We start from the raw sequence: 23,449 nt of genomic DNA, 5'->3' as shown, positions 1-23,449 counted from the left end.
TTAAATTAACTTGGAGACAAATTAAGTACGCTGCGAAGATCATATTTACAAAGCATAACAAAAGGTTCTACAAAACACATTAACGGACATTTATAGCTGGACTAGTTATAGCATAATGGTCTCTAACCCAGTCATAATAGGTAATAAAATGGCAGAGCAATGTAATCGTGTCTGTCAGTACTTAATACAATGGGATGATATCTTCATTATAAATAAGTAGATTTAAATGACAGAACATGCTTTTTTTGCCAGTTATGTAGTTAAAATGGCCTCCGTATTATAATCTTGTTGTTATTTGTTGCGTGTTTCGGAAGGCACGTTAAATTATTATTCCCGCCTTCCCGTCAAAGAAGAATTTAGGTAGGTGGTAGTCAGAAGCTAGAAAGTCTGACAACCAGTGTTACTAAGGGGTATCATGTTGCCCAGGTAACTGGGTTGCGAAGATTAGATAGGCAGTCGCTCTTTGTTAAATACTGGACTTTAAGCCGACCCCAACATAGTTGGTAAAAGGCTAGGACGTTTTAAGATCTCAATAGGTCGAGGGTGACAAAAAACACAATTAAATATAGTTTTTTACAACTGTACTATCTAACAAAGTTCTAAAAACCTTATGAAAAGAAAACAATGAAACTGTTGCAACACAATGTAATCAGTCAAGTGCGAGTCGGTACTTAGGGATCGCTAGAATAGAAATAGACAAAAGATAACCAAATTTACAACGCGTTTCCCGTGTCACGATGTTAGGTACCGTACTCCTCCGAAACGGCTTTTTACCAAATTTTATATACGTATTCAGTAGGTCTGAGAATCGACTAACATATATTTTTATACTCCTAAGTGTTGCTCACACTAAAAAAAAAAAAAATATTTGTACGAAACTTTTTTTTTTGATTGTGGAATTAAAAATACATACAGCTAGAAATAATTTATTGGGCAAAAAACGTTTGCTGGGTCAGCTAGTCTAATACATAATTTCGACTGTTCACGAGTGACATACGGAAATTCTGATGGCGTCATTTACTCATGGCTCCTAAGTAGCTACCAATTTGAGTATCAAATTGCATTGGACAGCAACCACATTTACTCACTCTTCACTAGTCTTCACCGCTTCCTAAATGCTTATACTGCGAAAAAAGCACTGGCGCAACAAACTCTCCCGCCAATAGAAAGCCTTAAAAAACAGTTCCGTTTAAACCTATTGGATACGGAATCATAGAAACAAAATATACCAAACATCATCAAATTACTGGCAATTTTGTATCACATTTGTAACACTTGATACACCTATATTCCATGCTTCACTTAGTTTATATGTCGCAGTATTGAGTGACAAATAAAAAGTGCGTTTGAAAGAAATCGTAACGAGATATTGCCTAAAGAAAACATTATTTACGGTACTGAAAGGCATTGTAAATGTAATTGATCTACTCACATAGTTATAACTGTGACTTCTGTGTTATACTTCAAAACTAGGATGACCTTGTTGTTGAGGCTTGATAAACATACTGTCATCTGCTGAGAAACTGTGGTAATCGTCAGCACGGATAGCCTAGTGGTATAGGTTATCACGCCAAATCGATCGTACGCGACGTGTCGCACGTTCGATCCTCGCGTTTGACAAGCATTTTTGTGATCCACGAATGCTTGATATGATCTTATAAGATCTGTATCTTTGTGAATGTCAGTTGTTTTTTTTTGTTAAATTCCCTAGTTACAAGAACTTAAGTCTTGAGTGTGAGAACCACTTCTAGATATAAAATGCATATTTATTAGTTAATTGTTCTTGTTACGACTAATTTAAGTTAAGAAGAATAGCATGTTTATATAAAATATAACATAGAAGCGTATCTTATAAGAACTCTTGAGCAATTATCGATATTTTTCAAACAATTTGTTTGCTATGTATAGAAAGAGTTGAAGTTTATCATCATAACGAAAGCTCTCTCTTAATTAATAACCTAATAGTTTAGTAATTTATAAAATCAGTACAAAGTGATGACGGCATATAAACGAGTTACTTGGTACAACAAAACGTATAGACTCGTTTGATTAATCTTCATGGAATTTGCTGTAAAGGAAAATTAATTGCGATAATAATTAATTACGTCCGCAACGTTAAGGCGTAGTAATCTTACGAAATGTTTCAGTTTGACATTGAAATATTTTAGTGCTAGCCGACTTAATAATAAAATGAAGAAGTTCTCAAATCTTTTTATTCTTTAACAAGATGTTAATACCAACTTCCTATCCCATTGCATGCAAGGCGCTGGCATTGCTCACCACGCCAGCTGACTGCTCGTTGGCAATTTTAGATTCAAATATTTGAAATCCAGGTTTCCGCAGTTGTTAGTGGTGTCTGACAATAATTAAGATAGGACCTATAATTTTATATTATAGGCTGTACATTTATTATTGTAACTTGTACCGAAACCTTTTTCAGAGGAATAAATGATATTTTTATTTGTAACTTTGCAAAAAAACACATTCATTCTTTACCTGCTTTGGGATCAAATCTGCACCACGTGCATAAAAATTGCATTTAATTTAAACCATAGCTAAACATCAGAAAAGTATTCTATGAAATTCTAATTTCATACCATTTTACTGACATTTAGTGCTCTGCAGTACATAGCGTGACGAATTAGCATTATTTTCTGATGTTACGTCAAATAATGTAACGTCAATCTCGTTACAGGTAATTTTAGCTCTATAACGGACTTGCATCGATCAATCTTTGTTATAAGAAGAAGATACTGTGTGAACGGTCTACTACCTCGTCTAAAAGTAGGTAATGTTATTTTTTTTTGTCGAAACTTGAAGCTAGGCGTAAAGGGGCATCTCTCTTCCACTACTGCCACAATGTAAGATTGTGGCAGTTGTTCTTAGCCATTGTGTTGAGTCCAAAGGTCTAGGGCTAGCCAGAGTGGCGTAGAGAAGGCGCGAGCAATCTTAGAAAAACAGCCTCTTATTTTTAGTCTGTGAAAGACCGATATATCCCACAATGTGCCCTTAACTTAGGTTAAGTTATTATCGTTTTATTCCGGAACAAAAGGTGCTCTATATCGTCCAATACGCTGCCTTTTTTCCAACATCTGCAACAGCTTTAGAGTAATCAGAAAAGTATGGATTGTAATTTCAAAACAGTCTATGGAATAAAAGCCCTTTACGTCTTTTGGAATACACAAAACAATCCATTAATAAAATACCAGTTATATTAAAAATTCATTAAATATCTTCTGTAAGAAAAAAATCATTCATGAAGAATTATAGTAAAAGGTGCCCGCCGTATTTGAATTGACTTTTATTAACTTTTTGTCCGGTGACCTTAAAAGGCAATGACCGCCTAATTATTTGACGGGAAATTTCTTTTAGAGATGGCTATTGACATTAAAGTTATCGATACTCGAAATTATAAAAGAATAAATGATAAATTTTTGTTTCTTCTTTTTTTTTAGACGACTCCCACTGTAGGATTTTTATTTTTATAACATTCTATTGACATGCACAAACATAACCAGATACAGGAGAAGCATTCGTAGATCACACAAATGATTGTCTTCGGAAAGTAACCTCAACCACTCGGCTAGGCGTGCATTGAAATGACTAAATTTACATTATTACTTAACAATGATTCCTCACTTAAAATTGAAAGACATCGATCATAAAGCCCGCATTACAATTATATCGATTCAATGTACAATAAAAAATGCTGATCAATTCAATTAATTAACAAAACCATATAATAAATTGCTTTTTTAATGACCGACTGTCTGACTTCGGTCTCACCACCAATTTTATAAAAGCATTTTTTTTATTCCATTTTCGTTCCGATTGAATCGAGTAAGTCGATTTGCATTATCGATTACTATCGTTATTGCAACTCTAACATATTCTTAACTAGCTTTTCGCCCGCGTCGATGTCGGTTATATCGCGTTTCCAAGAGAAATCTTCAAAAATCCGGGATAAAAACTATCCCATGTTCTTTCTCAAGGTCAACACTATCTCTGTACCAAATTTCATTACAATCAGTTCAGTGGTTTAGACGTGTAAGCGTAACAGACAGACAGACAGAGTTACTTTCGCATTTATAATATTAGTAGGGATCTACGTTTCTTTAGAATTTGTTTGTTTTCTATCTCTTATCGATTGGCTTGCGAATTAGAGCGAATCAAGTGATCTAAATAAATTGTTTAAGTAGTAGAAAGTAAAATTATGTTGTTTGTATGAAAGTAATTGTAGCTTAATGGTGTGATTATATTAAGTGGGTAGTAAGTATATTAAAGTCGATAACGTTATATAAAATAATGTCTTTTCCTTATTCTCTTCCCATACTATTAGCAGTTTGTTCACAACTTCCTAATTATGGTTTTATAAGCTTTGCATTCTTGGTAGTGTTGGTAATCATGCATTGATCCCCAATTAAAGTGTTTGGTATGGTGATTGGTGTTGATGATCTGACTAACAACTAATCTCGGCAAGTGTACCAATGATTAAATTATATTACTAATACTGATTTTAAATATGATGATTTAAAGGATCTAATAATCCAGAAATAGGGCAAGCATTTAGTGTCCCTAGAACGTTTGTTACGAGTCTTGCTGAATCTAGGCGTCTTTGGCCGACTGATTTAAATGTTTGTGAAATCCCCCCGCGATACATTGATTAAACTCCTTAGTGCGGGAGCCTTTTTATATCGTACATGGACAAAATAAAACATTTTGACATCATCGCATTCAGCTTAAATGAGGCTCTAGTTTCAAAATAGTCTCATAAATCCTTTTTTTTCTTCTATGAATTTTAGTTGACTTTCACGGATAGCTATAAATACATAATTATAAAAGATGAAACCAATTTCGTCGAACACTGTATTAATTAACTCCCGATTATATAAGTTTTCTCAGAATTACGTCAAATTATCTGATTAAATCTGTATCTGATCAAGTATACCTCAGCAAAATGAATTGTATAATACAGGGATAATTTACGATAGTAATTAGTTAATTGAATTATTCATTGTAAGTGTCTCACGCCACTCATTACCAATGGAGATTTAAATTATAATTAATTTGAATTATAGCTTTTTGTTTCGTCTGTGACAATTTATGGGCAATTCTTGTGTCGAGAAACTGTTGCTACTTTATGGATATGTTTGTTTCCATTTCAATACTTTATAATACTAGCTTATATACATCAAATTCCAGCGTGGTGGGTTAAGCTATAGCCGAGTGGTATAGGTCACCACGCCAATACCTGTGTGCGAAGTGTAGCGAGTTTCATCCGAGCATGGGACAACTGTGTGATACACAATTGCTGGTTCTGAATTTGGGTGTTTTTGTGTATGTATCTTGCAAGTTTGAGAAGTTTTATAACACAAAATTAAATACCTTGATGCGGGAGACTTTTATTTTTAAAGGAATGTATGGCTGGGTTTGTAATAGCAAAATTTACAGACTATTGTCTATCATAAATAAAACACTTATAGAACCTATTGCAAAATAGGCTGCAGTACCTAAACAATAAGTTTTAATATTAAGTACAGTTCAATCATTTTGCTTACAAATACCTTTTGCAAATATCGTTGACACTTCGACAGATCATTAACCTATGTCTGAAATATAATTATTGAGATATTCAATAAGTGGGCGGCGGCATCCTGATTTTCTTCGACTGACATTTATTTACTTTCTATTAAACAAACATGAGCGAAGCAATTATGGTATAACTAGGTAACTATGCAATAGCGACAGAAAATTTATTGTAGCTAATAGTTTTATGCAACGAAGTGAGGTAATGCCTGCAGATGGATGGACTGAATCAGGCGTAGACATTGCAATACATTGTATACTAACATGTCTTAACTGCTTCGAGTTTCGACATTGATTGTGTGAAAGATTTGAAGCGGATAAGTTTTTTGAAGTCACTGCTCTACCTCGATAAAACAATGGAAGGACTTGGTTTACAGAAAAATCTTTGGACACGTTTAATAGTGCTGTACCTACGTGTGAATGTTACTGTTACTCTTAAATAGCTGGACCGATTTCAGTGATGTTTTTTTGTGCCTCCGTAAGGCCTTAGACGGTTTAGGAATAAATCAACCCGGGGTAAATAAATGTAGAGCGGAAGTTTAAAAACCATTTTATTTAAAGGATTAAAAGTACTTTAAAATAAATGAAGCATGACAAGGTTTCAAAGGGTCTACCTCCACGTCTCAAAGTTGCATTTATATGGCCGTGGAAGTGTGACAGAGCAATACACTGAGTGGAGTGGCATCCCTCTTCCACACCCGGAATAATATATTACATTAAGACTTGGTAGGTCTCGAGTTCTCGTTGCTACCTTCTGGGTCCATGATCATCTTTGAAATGCAAACTCATTGCACTATCATCGTGATGATTTGACTCTATGTGATGTAGGTCTGTCTCTTAAAAAATTGCAAAAAAAAGTTTGAGACATGGTGACACGCAATCAGAAGTCGATTATATAGAATTTCATCAAAAGTACATTATACGTATAAAAACAAAAGCATTAAAAAAAAATGACATCATAAAGAACGAAAACTCAGAAAAGCAAACGTTGCTCTAACAACAAAGATAACATAAGCTTCTAAAACAAAGAATAATAGACCTAAAACTATCACGTAATACAGTTTAAATTCTAATGAAGTTGATGATATAAATTAATCGAGCTTGTCGTTTCTTGCAGATTCGTAAACGCGTTAAGAGGTTACTCACTTCTATATTCCGTTAGACTCTCGCGCGTGCAATATGGCTGAGATCAAACGTTACAATTATTTTGCAGGGAACGGTGTTGCATAATGTGTAAGAAGGTATTAGGCGTGTGGAGTATATTATATCTTAAGCTGTTTCGGAACTGTGGCGGATTGCACTCATAACTTTGTTAATAGTGTTCAGAATGTATGATGGTACAAGCCTTTTGGCTGTTGTTTGGGTGACCACTAACACTTTTTCAGCTTAATTCCGATGCCCATAGAAAAGGACCATTTGGTATGGAGACGCGTATGCATGCAGCGAAATGGATGCAACCCGTTCCCCGTGACATTTGTCTTAAACATGCCGAGATTGTTGGCTAGACCTAAAATTGTGACTACCTTAAACCTCTAAAGACATTGACATTTTAAAACACACATTGGTTATCTAGGATACAACCTAACTCCAGCGGGATTGTCACAAACGGCCCCGGTACACAAAAGGCAAGCGTAGGAACGTGGAACATGGGTTTTCTAGTCAGTAAAAGCCTGACACTCCCTTCCACCCAACCCAAAGCGGGAATAGAAATTTGATGAAAAAGTATATAACATAAGTACCTTCATATCAAAATTAGACAAGCAGTTTTGAAGTTCAGAGGTGACAAAAGTACAATACTTGTATAAAAAAAACTGAAAACTTTTATGCCACGAAAAAAAATATTTTGGCTATTCAGTCTAAAAGGCCTATGACCAAATCTATGGTTGCTTTCTGATTACTGTTCATAGTTTTTTCGGTATCATGCCTTATAGGTAATTTGTGTCAAAACAATAAAAAGAAATGTTTAGTTAATCACAGCTTTCTATGTGTGGGTGCAAGTGCGATTTATGAGCATGTGGGTGATTCGTAGAACATATTATATTTGTTATCGCTATCGAAATTAATACAATATAATTAACTTGGCCAATGAAAGTATGTCTTAGTAATCCGTGTATTGAAGTCTGGCGAGCTAATGACCTACTCAATGGTATAAAGATGCAGTTTTTTCTTTTGTTTCAGACTTGTATTGAGTTAATCTCGTATGAAAGAAAGCTTGTAGGTCATGACGATTTGAGCGTTCCCTGTTGGTTTAGACACTTAAAAAAGGCAAAAAATATTGGTGGGTGCATTTTTAAAAACTCAGTTTAAAAAGCGTCGATTTTTTTGTTAATTTTGATTAGTTTTTCGTAAGTACCTAAACATTGGTTGATGTTTGTGATTTCGATTAAAAGTGTTTGCTACTGGCATGTGATGTAACACGAATCACATACATGTCACTTAAAGTTACATTGGTACTTTGCTTGTGTTGCGATCGAACCTGCACCTCGTGTGTAAAAATGCAACTACAACTTAAAGTTTTAGTGTTGGCTCTACATAAATATTCGTGTTTCTGGTAGTTAATCTAGTTTTTGTATATTTTTCTGTCAACTTTTAAGGTAAACGCTCCTAATACGGCGGTAGTCAAAATCGCTTCCTATTACGGTGGTATTTCTATTTTCGCGTTTTATTCCCGTTTTATTCAGTGTAGGTAGACCGAAACCGAAACTATTTATTCTAAATCTTTTACTTTATGACTTAACTGACATTTGCAATTATAGCACATAGACAACACAACAAAATCAATCAGTCTCTGTAACGTAATCGACGTGAGAGGTGTTTCCATACAAACGCGGAACAACATAAGTAAATACACAAATATTTAGAAACTAAGTTTTTCGTATTAAGATGCCGTTCGAGTTTGTTCATTTGTTATTTATAGCATTTTCTTATTATTACACTCACTATTTAAATAGCTTATTTTATATTTGTAAGTCATTTTTTACCAAAAAATTTAAAAATAAAATACCGCCGTAATACGATACAAATTTTGAAAATTAATCCTAATACGGTGCTATGACTCCGAAATAGGAAAAGTACTGGTCATGTTTAATTGTTTATAAATTTCAATTGATTAACTTATTCAATTAGTTTCAAGTTTAGTTGAAATAATTATTAATCACATAACTTAAAAACCATATTCTGTGGTATGTGTTCTCAATTGGAAATCTAGTTAAATATAGAAAACTGTCGAGTAAAAAATGTTAGTTTCTTAGAAGAGGCAAAAATGGGAAGGTGTATTTTGATTTATCACAAAATATTTATTTTGTATAAATTTTGACTTGAGTTTTACAAATCTGAGCCAAAAAACTGTTAATGTTTGATTAGGCATTTTTACTCCTTTGTTTATCGAAATATTTATGGGTCAGAATTAGGATTATCGAAAACATGAGTAGTTTTTCTATTACGGCGGTAATTATTTCCAGGTAACTCAGTGTAGGGTTCTAAGATCTCCTATTACGGTTCTATTCATTTATCTATAAATTAATAAATCTGTGGAAGGGTCAATTCTGTACACTGAAAATATTGAAAAAGTAAACAGCAGCGAGTGACCAAACCCAAATATGTGATTAAAATTTATTTTGTCTGTCTGTATGTTCAGGCATCACGAGAAAAATAACTGTTCGATTTCGATGAAACTTGGTATAATTATACCTTATTTTTCAGTTTTATCCATTGACGTTGTTCCGTAGAACTGCGGGTGCCGGGGAAAGTGATTTAATCCCTCGCATACTATTGATTCTCAACAATTTCAGATCAGGTCAGATCAAGGTCAGAATTACTATGAAAAAAATACTTACTACGGAACGCGATCTCAACAACAGTAGCTATTATAGGAATATGTCCTTAATTATTATAGGCCTAGCCGTATTTGGGTCCCATACATATTAGATGTCATTGTCAGAGTTACTCAAAATGGAAATAATTCATTCACCATTAATTTGATTACGCAATTTAATAAAATCAATTTTGAATAAAAATGAAAAACTTTTACTAACACATTAATATTATTAAATAAATATTATTTGTGCGGAACTTTAATGAATACAAGTTCTGACCCTCCGTATTAGGAGCCATCTACCGCAGTAATAGGATCAGAGCAAAATTGTACCTCCGTATTAGGGAAAATCGACCAGACTATTTAAATATTTTTTTAAAATAAGAAATATCATCAACAGAATCATAGTCTCAACCGCAATACAAAATATAAATTCCAATTTTAACGATAGAATTTTTTTCCACCTTTAGAAATACCTACAAATGCTTATTTTTGTTTCTTACTTTCAAATGTTGCGAAATACCTCCGTAATAGGTGCTTTTACCTTAAATATTCAGAAAGGATGACAAAGGAGAACTAAATTAAAGCCTTTACAAGATTAACATATCTTTGAGTAGTCAGCTATTCTCAGAGGTAGTTTTTACTAAATTTCTTAAGCAATTTGTCTAGATAAGGCAGGAAATAGAGGAAAACGTGGGAAGTCTTTTCTGTGCCAACATTATACTGGACCAGTAACGATAATGACTTTAGTATTTTAACTTTTTAAGAAACGATTAGATCTTTTCGCATTCATTAAGAATATACAGGTGTACAAAAAATACGTTTCATCATTAAAAAAATGCCTAAATTATGGACAACTCTTTCCAAGGTTGTTTTAAGTCTTTTAGAAAAAAAAAATAGTTATTTTTAGACTTGGTGTACAAAAATTTAAATTAATTTTAAGGAAAATTTATTAAGTAGAAGCTAATGTTGTAAATAAAATTTCGCAGGTAAGTCATCTTTATACATACATTGATAAATTATTGTGATCATCTCACAACCGCTTGACCACCAAATAGATTTTTGAAAAATAAAGTTCCTTCCAAATTGTTCAGAGGTGGTATTTGAAACATGACCCCGTCGACTTGTCACAACCTGTAGATATAAAAGTAAGTAGGTACTCGTAGCAATCTTAATTTCTTGATACTAATTTCAGTTTTATAATACCTGCAACGTCTGTAACTGACTTCCTTCTGCTTATGTCTATAAATTTTTTAAAATATTAAATTCGCATAAAGTTTGTGGCTTCAATTCTATCTTTTTACAAAGCGTCAATAAATACATCTTCATCCCTGTAAAAGCATTGGTAAGGCTGGCAGCATTGCAACGTTGAAATGCAAAAATGATGTCGATTCTATCAATCTATTGCATAATAATCTAATATATCCATCTATTGATCACATTGTAATTTCGCTGTGCTAAATCTAGTGCCAAACCAAACCAAAACGCATTACCTAATTACCGTTAAATTCCCAATCATTCAAGACTGATTGAATGTCGTATCGTTCTCAAAGATTGTTCAATTGATCGATGAACGTAATAGTAGGATATTAAACAACATTAAATCGATCCGAATGTTTCGTAAACTTAATAATCGTAATTTCTTCATTCCTTCATTCATTTCTGCCATTCAATCTAACATCTGTCATTTACTGAATGTAAAAAACACGATTGATTTTGTGAAATCCATAAAATTGGTGTTGTGAAAACGTATTTATGTAAAAAATCTAGACTGTTTCTGATTGCGGACGTATTCGTGACTTTTACAAAGATATTATATCTGGTATAGTTCATGATATTACTGCAATTTATTGTTACTGAATAAAACTATGCAATGTTTCTCCGTGTACACAAGATTTGTTTGAGGTCGACTTATGTTGGCCGACTTATCATAACTTTAGTACGGTTAACCGAATTTTGGGTGATGTTGACATTTACTCGATGACTTTCATTCATTTTTTTTCGCATTTCGTTCTAATGACACTATGATTTTTTGTCAGAACTGTTGCCTGCTCAGTATATAGTTGATGGAATTATACCGCGACATCCAGTTTAAACTGAAACTGAAAGAGACGCCAAGGTAGCTTCAAAATACATTTTTTTAGTTTTTTTTAATTGCTAAACGTCTTTTCAGGTCCATATATTGTAATTGCACTTTGGAGTAAGAAGTATTTACGTGTAAATGCCAAAACTTGCAAAATTTTGTAAAGAATGTACGCTACATTTTTTACGTTTATTATAATAGATATTTCTCTATAGTATACAGATTAATATCGGCTATATAAAACAGATACGAGTATGACCAAAATAAATCCAAAGTATCAAATCAGCTTCCTTTTCTGTAAACAATACAATCATGTACCTATTGAAATGAAACTACTTTTACGGATTTTATCGCGGTTTAATTTTAGATTTTAGTTCCCGACGTTTCGAAACCTTTGCAGGTATCATGGTCACGGGCAGACTGAGATGGCGTTCGTCTTGACAGAAGATGTTGCTCGTTCTACCTTCATATTTTAATTAATTATTTGTGGTCCGACCTACGCAGTATGAGCTCACTGTGTCTTGATGTCTTGCAGCGCTGCTCTTGGGTTTGGCCTTGAGTTTATTTATTATTGGATCCCAAGTAGGTGATATCTTCCAGCCATCTTCTCTATTGAAATTAGGGTGTTTTTTAATCTCAATAGCCTCGCGAAACATCCTAGGTAGGAATTTGGATTCTTTAGCGAGGATCTGTGGTTGGTCAAATCTAATATAATGGCTGAATAAAATCCGTAAAAGTAGTTTCATTTCAATGTCTAACATTCGCGTAAACCTAAGAAACCACTATCATGTACCTACTTTTTACGACTACCCATCGCGATACCGTAGATATAGTCCCATATCTGATGAAATCATGGCAAAATAGTTCTTATGCCATAACAATAGCGTTTCATTTTTATGTATACGAGACCTTGTGCTAGCATTAAGAGCGATTTCATTTGAATTTTGTTTTGATCATAGTTCTGTTTTGAAAAGTTGGTACATGGAAAATATTTGATCAGTTTATGCTCTTAAATGGTCTTCTGATTAAGGCAGCAGCTAATTTTACATTATAATTGTAGATTGAGCGTTATAAATATATTAAGACAGTCTTTTAATAAGCGGTTCTGATTTATTTACTTGGATCAAGAGCTTTTTGCAAGTTTGCAATTTAAAACTGCACAAGTAACAAAAGACGAAAATTAAGCTGAACAGATTTTATTGCGATATTTTAACCGATATAGTTATGGTAAGACCAATAAGGCTACTTTATTACCTGCATTAACCATAAAAGTTTCTACATTTAACCCAATTTCGTGCACAGTACAATGTAATTTAATTAATAATATAAAACATGTTTCGCTTCAAGTTATTAACGATATTCGCGTGTCGTAAACACATTCATTTTATTTATCGTTACATAAAAATTATCGATTCCGATATCGAGTAGTTGTTTCGAGAATTCGATTTCGTTTATCGATTTTTGTGTAGTTTATTGTTGTTCGGCGATTAAAAAGAAAGGGCGAATAATTAAAGTCATGTTATTATGAGAGGACATATTATATTGGTCGTTAAGTTTTTACAGAAATTTATGAAAGCTTTTTAATTTTTAAAGGTCGATTTCGTTTCGAAACTTTTTGTCACTATATTGGTACCTATCATCATCTTCATAGCCTTTTCCCAACTATGTTGAGGTTGGCATCCAGTCCAACCGGATCTAGCTAAGTACCAGAGTTTTACTAGAAGTGACTGCCTATCTGACGCCTCAACCCAGTTACCTAGGCAACAAAATGCTACTAAGCCAGACTGGCCGTCAGATTCTAGTTTATTCAATGAGTACCCGTAACGACTGCCAAAGATGCATGGATAACAGAACTCAGTTTAACGTGCCTTCCGAAACACAATTATAATTGCAAAGTTCATTTGTATAGTTTTATTTAAAGTACCTCATATGTCTTACTACTGCATATTTCACACTCAAAATAAATTAATATTGTACTTAACTGACCATAGGACGGTAGAAAGTAGTACAACATTATTACCATGTTTAATTTCACTTAACTTTAGAAAATTGTACCTAAATTTACGCCTAGCAAATCCGCTTGGCAAATTAATATACAAAAATAGAATCATTTACATTGATTTCTTTTTTTATGTTTTATAATAGTTTATTTCCCCAAAATACTTGTTGCTATTTAAGATATTTAAACTTTTAAAGGTGGTTCATTATTTTTCTGGAAACCATTCTATAAATTGTCCACTTAGACCCTTTAGACCATGGTTATTTTTTAATGGTTTCCGCATTCGTTATTTTCATCCTTGTGTTACTGGTGTTTTCACAAACATTCAAGTCACATGTACAAAGAGAACCACGCTCAGGGCAAGCGATCGTCGCGCAACACACAAAATGCTTTTCTCACGCGAGGATCAAACCCTCGACTCGTTGCGCTCAGTGGGTTTGGCATGGCGACCTCAACCCCTAGGCTATCAGTGCACAACTGGTAACTATTTTCAACCATGCCATTGAAATGTTCAATTGAAATTGCAAAACAAAAACATTGTTTTACAAGTTTCAAAAATATATTAGATACCCTCAAAAGTCATTAACCTTTATCGCGATCCGATCACATTGTACAATAGTTTACGAACATAATATATAATCTCAAAAATTAATCTCTAATGTAATAAAATGCATTATTAAATAACTGATTCGGTGTTTAGACATTTAATAATAGCCTTTGTTAAGCTGCATTGTTAGTTATCGTAGGATAATCTAAAGCGGTAACTGAAGGAACAATAAAGTTTATTGTTACCTATTAAATGTTGCATAGGTTATACCAAGCAAGTTATCGGTGGTCAAATGGCTTAGACAAGACTGAAGTGTTGTACAAGTCTAATTGTAAATGTACCGTGTGATAGTGACGTGAAAATTATGTATTCTTTTGTTTTTCAACCTTAGCAGAAAATGATAAGTCAAAATCAGAATTGCACTTGAAAATGGCGCTTGTACTTGGTCTTTAAATTATCAACTGATTTAAATACTATACAGGCCGTGGTTAAACTACTAATTGACAAGGTGATCGATCACAGGTACAGCTGCACTTGATACGGTTGGTCCGTCGATGAGTGATAGTTTATGTCATAACGAGTTCCTCGATGTTTCGGAAGGTACGTTTAATTGTGGGTCCCACTGGTATGTACACATCTCTGACAGTCGTTACAGGAAGATCATTTTAAATAGATAAATGACACCTGGTCTGCCTTATTAAAAAAAAAAAGAGATGAATTTCAATATAATATCCTGTTCCATTGTAAATAAAATTCTGTTTAAAATATGTGTTTGTCACGATGATTAAGAAATATTGTGCAGTAAGACATATTCCCATTATGCAGTGTCGTGTAAAAAATATAACCAAACTTTTTCTGTTCAGGCATTAGCAGAGTACGTCGTGACATAAGAGTTTGCGCTACATTTTTTATGGAACACTGGTTTCTAAATAAATGTAACCTTGACAAGAACATTGTATTGTTGTTAATAGTCTTTCAAAATACGAATGTTAATAGCTGAGAGATAAAGTTTTAAATCAATCTTTAGAGTTGTGCATGTACAGAGTTTAAATAAAAATAATCATAGTAAACAAAATGTAAAGTTTGGTAGCCTGTGACGTTGTCGGCCTCTTTAAGATATAAACTAAAAAGTTTTGTTCAAGACTTGTATAAAAATATTTAAACTAAAAGAAAATTTGAAGCAACAAATTGACCGGTTGTCAACAAGTTACTAATAAGCCCTTCATTAAAAGGTACCAAGACATTTACACTATTTAAAATAAAAATTCCCATACCTATTAATACAATTTACTTAGATATGTAAATCTCTCATATTTACCCAATTAGCGAGAGATAATCTTTAACCTCAGAGAGTTTCTAATGATCTCGCCATCATTAGGAATTCTTAGAAGACAAACTAACAGTGCAAGGCTGACAATTACGAAGTTCATTACGTAAAGTACTTTAATTAAATTTATGCAAAAATAACTGTTAACTTTTTGCCATAATTGATGACAATACAATAGAATATAAATACTTCGTTTAAGTATATTTATGATCGCCACGACACGATTAAAAATGGTTTATAAAACATAACGTCTGTTTGAAGACCTTTTAAAGTCAACTGACGAATCACTACAAATGAAACATATAATTATAAAGTTTTGTTAAAACATCTTCAAACATATGATTGCTTGAGAAAACTCTTTTAAAACCGTCTAGGCAATCAATCAAACATTAAATGAAACCAAAAACTAAGTTATTAAGTCTAACATTTTTTTTGCTTTTAGGGGAACTTTACCATCGCGTAGACCTCCGTGAGATTCAAAGAAAAGTGAACAAAGAAAAAAAATGACGATCTAAATATTTCATCACATATTTAGACGGAAACTCAATCTTCCAATATTTAGATTGTCAAGTTCATTGACATCGACCTGTGGCGCTAATATGGTACAGGTAGCAACAGAAGTTGGTTAACATCAACAGACTTTCCTCATTTTCTAAACATTGCACAATAGTATGTAATGAATTGCTGTTGAGGTAACAAAATAGGCTAAAACATGCTAAACACACCACAAAAAAAGTACTGGCACTTTGTAAAGAAGACGACTTTTGTTCCTAACTATACTGTTCTATACAAAAAAAAAAATTGCTATTTTAATAAACAAAACGTGAGCGAAGCTGTCATGGACACTACTGTCGTAGTAATCATCGTTATAATGTGTGAAATTAAAGATGGCGCCCGGTGTTTGACAACAATCGGGAAGTGTCAATGTGGTCGTGTTTGAGCAATTGTGCGAGCTACGTATTCACAGTTTAATGTAAAAAATTTAGTTTTCAGCATTCTTTAAATTTTAAATTTGTTTAAACAATAATATCGATCAATAAGTTATTACTGCATTAACTTAAAAAATAATGGAAAATAACTTATTTTTTCAATTATTTTATTAGTCTATACCTATACCTTAAAATCGGTCGCTATACCTTAAAAGGGCCGAATGACGAAATATTAACGCGTGCATGTGTGTCCGTCAGTCCGCTTGTCTGTCACCTGTATCTCATGAACCGAACATATCTAGGCAGTCTGACAGTAGCAATTTTCACATTGGTATATTTCGCTCTATCAACATAATATAATAATAGAAAATCGTAGTTTGACAACGGATCATAAATTAGATGGGTGACATTTTTTTTTTAATCTTTAGCCTATTTGTACGGAACCCTCGCAAGTCAAACTCTTACCTTTCGCATTTTTTCCGTCGTTAAATCAATTCTCAGTAGACATTAATTGTTTTGAAAATACAACCTACTTTCCGAATACTCCATGTTAACCGAATAATTTCTTCTACTCCTGAGAGTAACTGTGAAAGACATTATTCCGCGATTACCGCACAAACCGCATGCAAAGCAACGTGATCGTAGATTTATCTAATGTAGGTATGAACATCGGCTAGCTAATATTTACTTAGAATATCCACCGTGGAGAATGATATTAGAAACGATTGATAAAGTTAAATGTGGTTAAGTTGGTATTGAGAACGGTGTATAAAAACGTAGAAAAAAACGGAATTTCAAGATCAGAATTTGATTTTTTTTATTATCTAGTCAACGACGGGGGTGCACGTGGTCAGAAAGCGTCAGATCTCAGATATAGAGCCTGGAAGAGAGAGGGGGAGGCTATTTCGCAAACGGCAGTGGGATCTAAAACAGGATATATAACAAAAATATAGGTATATAATCTAAGGTGTATTAAGGTAATGATGATCAAACTGGCTCACTGCGGGTCGATTTTAGATTCAAATATTTGTAAATCGGGGTTTGTTGTCTCTCTATGCTTTTTGACACACTTTATTTTCAATTTCATTGAAAAGTTCATATTAATCTGAAAAAGTCACATTAATACTTTGCTTATGTCAGGATTGAACCTGCATCTTGTGCATAAAAGTCCATACAGAGGCGCCAACCACCACGATATGGTAAATTGAAATGCGACTAATAAGAATATCTTGAAATGTTTGTGGAGCATACAACTATGTACCGTAGTGGGGATAAAATGATAAAACCCGTAGCAAGTCGTGAATTAGTATTTAGCATGTTTTAGGTAACCTTACAACAAATACAATGTATTCGTAACAATAAGTATAGTATGCAGTAGTCCAATATGAGGCTTATAAATTACATCATCATCCTAGCCTTTTACCAAATATATTGGAGTCGGCTTCCAGTCTAACCTGATGCAGCTAAGTACCAGTATTTTACAAGGAGCGACTGCCTATCTGATCTCTTCAACCCAGTTACCCCAGCGATACGATACCCGTTAATAAGAATGGAAATGAATTTAAAAAAAAATATTTATTCTACAAGTATGATGTATTATCACTTTTTTTGAGAACGCTTTTAATTTCCAGACAATTTTAAAATGCGTAGTTATCAGACTTCCTAGCTTCTAACTATGCGTAACCACTGTCAAAGATGTATGAATCACAACCGGGACCCAAAAAACAATTTCACGTGCCTTCCGAAACACGGTTTCAAATATAGGAGATTTATAAAACAGCTAACAGTTTTAGCCTATGCCTTGAGAATATAAGTGTATGAAAAAGGTAATGTGTTGTGATAAAAACTCGAGTAATGTATGATCTATCTCATACAAACCGTTAGAATGCACTCAACGTGAGAGAATCTTTGCATTATGACTCTATTTGTATGAAGCTATTAAAGTAAACAGTTTCTTAGGAAATACTACATATGTAGATGAGGTTATTTTGCTGCTTGGGATCGACGTAATATCTGGTCAGAGAGTAATTATTTGATGAGAGTTGGTTAAAAAGTTCTTAAAATAATCTTATTCTCTAAATTTAAGTGGTACACAAAGAAAAATAAATGTAGATACATTATGTTTACCTATTGAAAAACATGGTCGTTAAGTGAATAAAAATTACGTTTTACACTACTGTTATGTAATAATACTTACTGTTATTTGGTAGGAAGATTCTGATTTTAAATGATAATTATAACAAAGAAGTTCCAGTTTGATTCGCGGGGGTTATGGGCTCCGGTTAGTTCTGAAACTAGTCCGGCAATCCCAATAAAAACGCCCGTGTAAACCGTTATTAAATGATATTATGATCACGCTTCAGGAAATTGATTAAATAATAATAAAAAATAAAAGAAAACAATTGGAGAATGATATCTTTATAATGCTTCTTTTAATATAATATTGCCATAGCTATCTGTATAAAGTATTCACACCGATTTCTATTCAAAACCTAGTCTTATAAATCACTATTAGACCAACATTTGGCTCTACGCCTGAAAAGTCACAACTCAAATAAGCTAAGTAGACATATCGGAAATTCCTAAACAAAAAAGAATGTAACCTTCGGTCATAGGATTAACTTTGTTTACGTTACATTTTAGTCAACTAACGAGATTTGTAGTTTAATTTTAAAGTTAATTATATAATTTCACTGACCCAGTTTCAAGAGTTTGTTTTGGTAGAAATTATGAATAAAATATATTAGCATAGTATAGAATAGATTATAATATTTATTTTGTTATTTTTATGTTAATAAAGTAATACGTTTTCTTATACCTAATTACTAGGTTATTATTTCTAAGTAAGATTAGGGCTTTTCTTATTTTTATTGTAGGCTAATGAAATTGTTTTCGAAATTATTCGATTCGCGAAACTTTTAAATTTATTGTATAAAACTATCGATATAATTCAGAAACAACTTTGACCAATAAACAGTTCGCAGTAACAACAATTAATAAATTCAAAAAGTTTCGTTTATAGTTTATGTTAGTCAATAACTAACTCCAATCGTTATTCCGAAGACGAATAAAACTTTAGAAACAAAATATATTGCTCAATCTTAAAAACAGTAGATGTTTAGAACTCCGATAGCTTCTCACGTCTATACAACGATCTTTTTCCAACAAAACAAAAACAATCATTAATAAGAAACAAAAAGCATCCTAACTTACCTTTTACGTTAATGACACTCCATTTTCTGCAAACGCCACAAACTTCTCACAATCCGCCATCAGTCACAACAGAAAAACGTAAAACAAATCCCTTATCAACAGTACCGGCTGAGACGATAACGAAACTACAAACTGACGCGTTAACGTTACAACGTTCGCGTAAATCTCGTGTATTTATTCGCGTAACGTAACTAACGCGCACGTAGCTGTTATGGTATAGTGTTCGACGGCAAATGCGGCCGCATTGGTCTCATGTTAGAACGCAAATGACCGGCGGCGGCGAAGCTGTACAATCGCTGTGACGTCAGTACAAATGAAATTAAAAATGGAGAAAAAAATACATTCGAAGAAGCTCCACTGGAATGAATCTATAGAACGTTATTGGTAACATGTCGGACATGGAGAGAAAGTAACCGCTGTCTTTACAGACTTACTTAGTCATTCGCGTCGATTCGAAAGTGCAAGTACCATTTTACGGAATGAATAAGACTTGTAAACAAGCGACGAACGTTTGCGAGATCACGGTATAGATCAAGCAAAGAGTTTCTACTTCCGAATTAGTGTGTTTAGCTCCCACATTTCTTTTGTTTTATTACGCAATACATTCTTGCGTAAATGTTTAGCTAAAACGTTATAGTTTTACCGTTCGTTCCCATTTTGTTGTTCACATAATTTTGTATTACGCAAGTTACTACAAGACAAGTACCATTCATTGTCATTAACGTGAATGTGTAATTTCAACTCGTTAATACTTGTACCTTATTTAAATGGCCTTATTTTTTCAGATCTTATGATATTTACGTTACAATATCTTTTAAATTTAATTTTTGACTGAAATTTCAAATCACCTTTAGTATAACACTTTTTTTTCCAATTAAAGACAAATCGGAAGCAAGAACACGTATTAAAAATACGTGTAATATTTGGCTAGACATTTTTCCACCGGAGGCACGGATTAATACCGGTAACACAGCTGTGTAATTAAAATTAAACCCATTTAATTTGATTAAGCCACGGTTATCAAATAGCAGTTTTTCATTATAGAGTTTTTGATAAAACATTATATGGACAAAATAGATTATAATTATCGGTCAAGTATTTAACGGTAAGGTTAATTCATTGCAAGACACCGTTACCTCTTATGTTTTCTTTACCCGAAGAGTGAAGTATTTTTGATAAGTAATTGAATATTTAACTATATCTCTACTTCTTTAACTAATTAAAACCTTCCCTGGACTTCCACGAATATTTTAAGACTAAAATAAGCCAAAACGGTTCAGCCGTTTTCGAGTTTTAGCGAGACTTACAAACAGCAATTCATTTTTATAAATAAAAAAACAGGTGCACTTGTAGACCGTGTTGCTGAAATAGGCGACAAAAGTGATTTGAAATTATATAAGAATTTGATTTGAAGTATATTAAGTAGGCATTATGTTAAAGAATTCTTGTTTTTATAGTGTTTACAGGAGCGTAAGAATTCACTTCGGTGTACTCGTAAGTAGGTATTAGGTATGTGAATTTATCGCTTCGACGCACACCTAGTATTATGGCTGTATTAGTATGCACTGTGCATCACTATTATTAAGTTACTAATCAGTTAAATCACAGCTAGCGTTTTAAGTGTTTTCTTCAGTTGGAGTTTTATTTAAAAAACATTTTCGTGTTTATTTTTTTTATATGCCGCCGGCATAATCCGTTATTCGTTATAATATTATGTTTTATTTTTATACATAAAAATGGACTCTGTTGAAATAAGTCATGATTGGAATCAAAAATCTATGAATCGTATAGTTGTATATTTATTTCTATTCTGTTAAATACTTTTAAAAGTTCTTTAACTTATTTGTGTAAATTATTTCCCTTTTCAGCACATCTCGAACAAAGATTTTTTGTTGTATTTTTTAATCAATATAATTTTTTACTAATCTTTCCGACAAAATGCCACTTTAACTGCACTGTTCAGAGTATGCAAGCGAAAAAAGAGTAAATTAATGCAAAAGTACAATTAAACTAATGTTAAAGACCTGTGCTTAAGTTCCTCACTGAATATTCACTTTTTAAATGAGTTAGTACTAAGAAGTCTAAGAACTGTGCTCTTGACTCGCGGCCGTTATGAAGCCTACTTCTCGAGGTGTCACAGAGATTAACCTTCTTTACTTTATACTCTGACTGTACCAAGAAACACAGTGTTTTGTTTTCATTTAAATCAGATTTTAGTGTTCTATAGTACCTGTGAGTTTAGTCTATGTTCTCAGAAGAGCTCATGGCTAAGTGACAACTGCACAAGTTCATCAATCATAGGTTAAGCTACACTTCATACGGTCGGTCTATAGATGGGTGACCATCTATATCATTACAAATTCCTCTGCGTTTTGGTAGGTACGTTATCTTGTGGGTCCCGGCTGTTATATAGCACTCAATTTCGACAGTCGTTACGGGTAGCCAGAAGCTAGCAAGTCAGACAAGCAGTCTGACTAACGGGTATCGTGTTATCCATTTAACTGAGTTGAGGAGGTCAGATAGGCAGTGACTCCTTGTAAAGTACTGGTAACTAGCTGTACACGGTCAGATTCGAAGCCGACCCATCATTGTTGGGAAAAGGCTATGATGATAATGATGTTTACGCATATTATAGAGCATAGAGCAATAAGTAGCTCAGACAGAAAGAGGGGTTATGGTAAAAGAAAGGGACAACTTTTCCCTGCTTTGAGATATAACAGGGTGATAAATAATTTAATAAAAAAGTTAGTATTATCAAAAATGTTTAATTATGATAAAATTCTCTTCAAAATATAGGTCTTTCTTTAGTTTCGTCTTATTACACTATGAGAGTATAGTTTCCACGCTACAAGCCGGAAAAGGGCAAGTGAAACCAAAAGATAAAGTTATAGTTAACAGGTACTTATCCCACTACGCAGTTACTTAGTAGTTTTCCACAAATCACATCAGTTTTCACCGCCCTTGATATGCATAATAATGTAGATAAAGCCTCATTATTAATCCTACTATCAACGCTGATATCAAAACTCGTGTAAATAAATATATTGTTCGTAATACATTATTATTTACGATAAAATATTATGAAAGCCACCGATTATTATTATTATTTTTGAAGCTTTCGTTTGAGGAAAATTTTCTCGAAATGTTTAGTTTAGTTTAATTCTTTATTGTACACAGATACTTATAATAACAGAATAACATAAAAAGTGGGTACAAAAGGCGAGCTTAACCCAGAAATGTTATTACATATATTTTCTTTGTTTTTGGGGTTACGTGTCTGACTGACGCTCTTCTGTATGTTTGTCTATCTACTACAAGTTTTAAGAACAGTGATAGACAGGTAGTTTAAAATTTCACAGGTGCTGTATTCTATCATTTTTCTACTTATTACATAGGACAGTATTCAAATGAATTTCTCTTAATTTTTGATAGCGTAAACGTCATCGCTGTCCCAAAAAAATTAAATGAAAATCTTATTTTTGTTAAATCTTTTTTCGGTATACATTTCATGCAACTTATATTCGTATTTAATTCTCATCAGGAAACGTTCCGTATGACTATCTAGACATAGACACGTAGATTAATAATCCGTGCGTGATAAACACACATAATAATAAATCAAACGCCGTCAGTAATCGTAGTAAAGTTAAAAATTAACTGTTACTTTTTAACTGTTATGTAATGTGAACTTGCTATTATGGCTAAGTTGGTAATTAATAACTATAATAACAATAGGAAACTGTGCATTTGTTATAAAATTATGTAAAATATTATTTTAAAGCGTTTATTGCATACACATATTTTCTTTTTGCTTTACTTTTGGTACCTTTATAGCTTATACAAAAAGGAGAGGCTGAGCTAATCGCTCGCCTTATTTTTCAAAATCATTGTACTTTTTGCAAAGTCGGGCAGCGGGCAATAGATTAACAAAAAACTGGGCTCTAAGTAGAC

At 33.1% G+C, this 23,449-nt stretch overlaps 1 protein-coding gene across 1 annotated transcript in view; it reads right to left on the bottom strand.

Annotated features, from left to right (window-relative positions):
* Window positions 1-19,751, bottom strand: part of LOC113496965 — a 53,827-nt gene extending 34,076 nt beyond the window's left edge. The window contains exon 1 of the mRNA XM_026876375.1: window positions 19,499-19,751. The gene's annotated coding sequence lies outside the window, so the exon portion shown is untranslated. The remainder of the gene's footprint in view (window positions 1-19,498) is intronic.
* Between the last annotated feature and the right edge of the window lie 3,698 nt (window positions 19,752-23,449).

This window comes from Trichoplusia ni, chromosome 8 (assembly GCF_003590095.1).
Source record: "Trichoplusia ni isolate ovarian cell line Hi5 chromosome 8, tn1, whole genome shotgun sequence".
NCBI lineage: Eukaryota > Metazoa > Arthropoda > Insecta > Lepidoptera > Noctuidae > Trichoplusia > Trichoplusia ni.
This window is presented reverse-complemented; position numbering and strand designations above follow the sequence as displayed.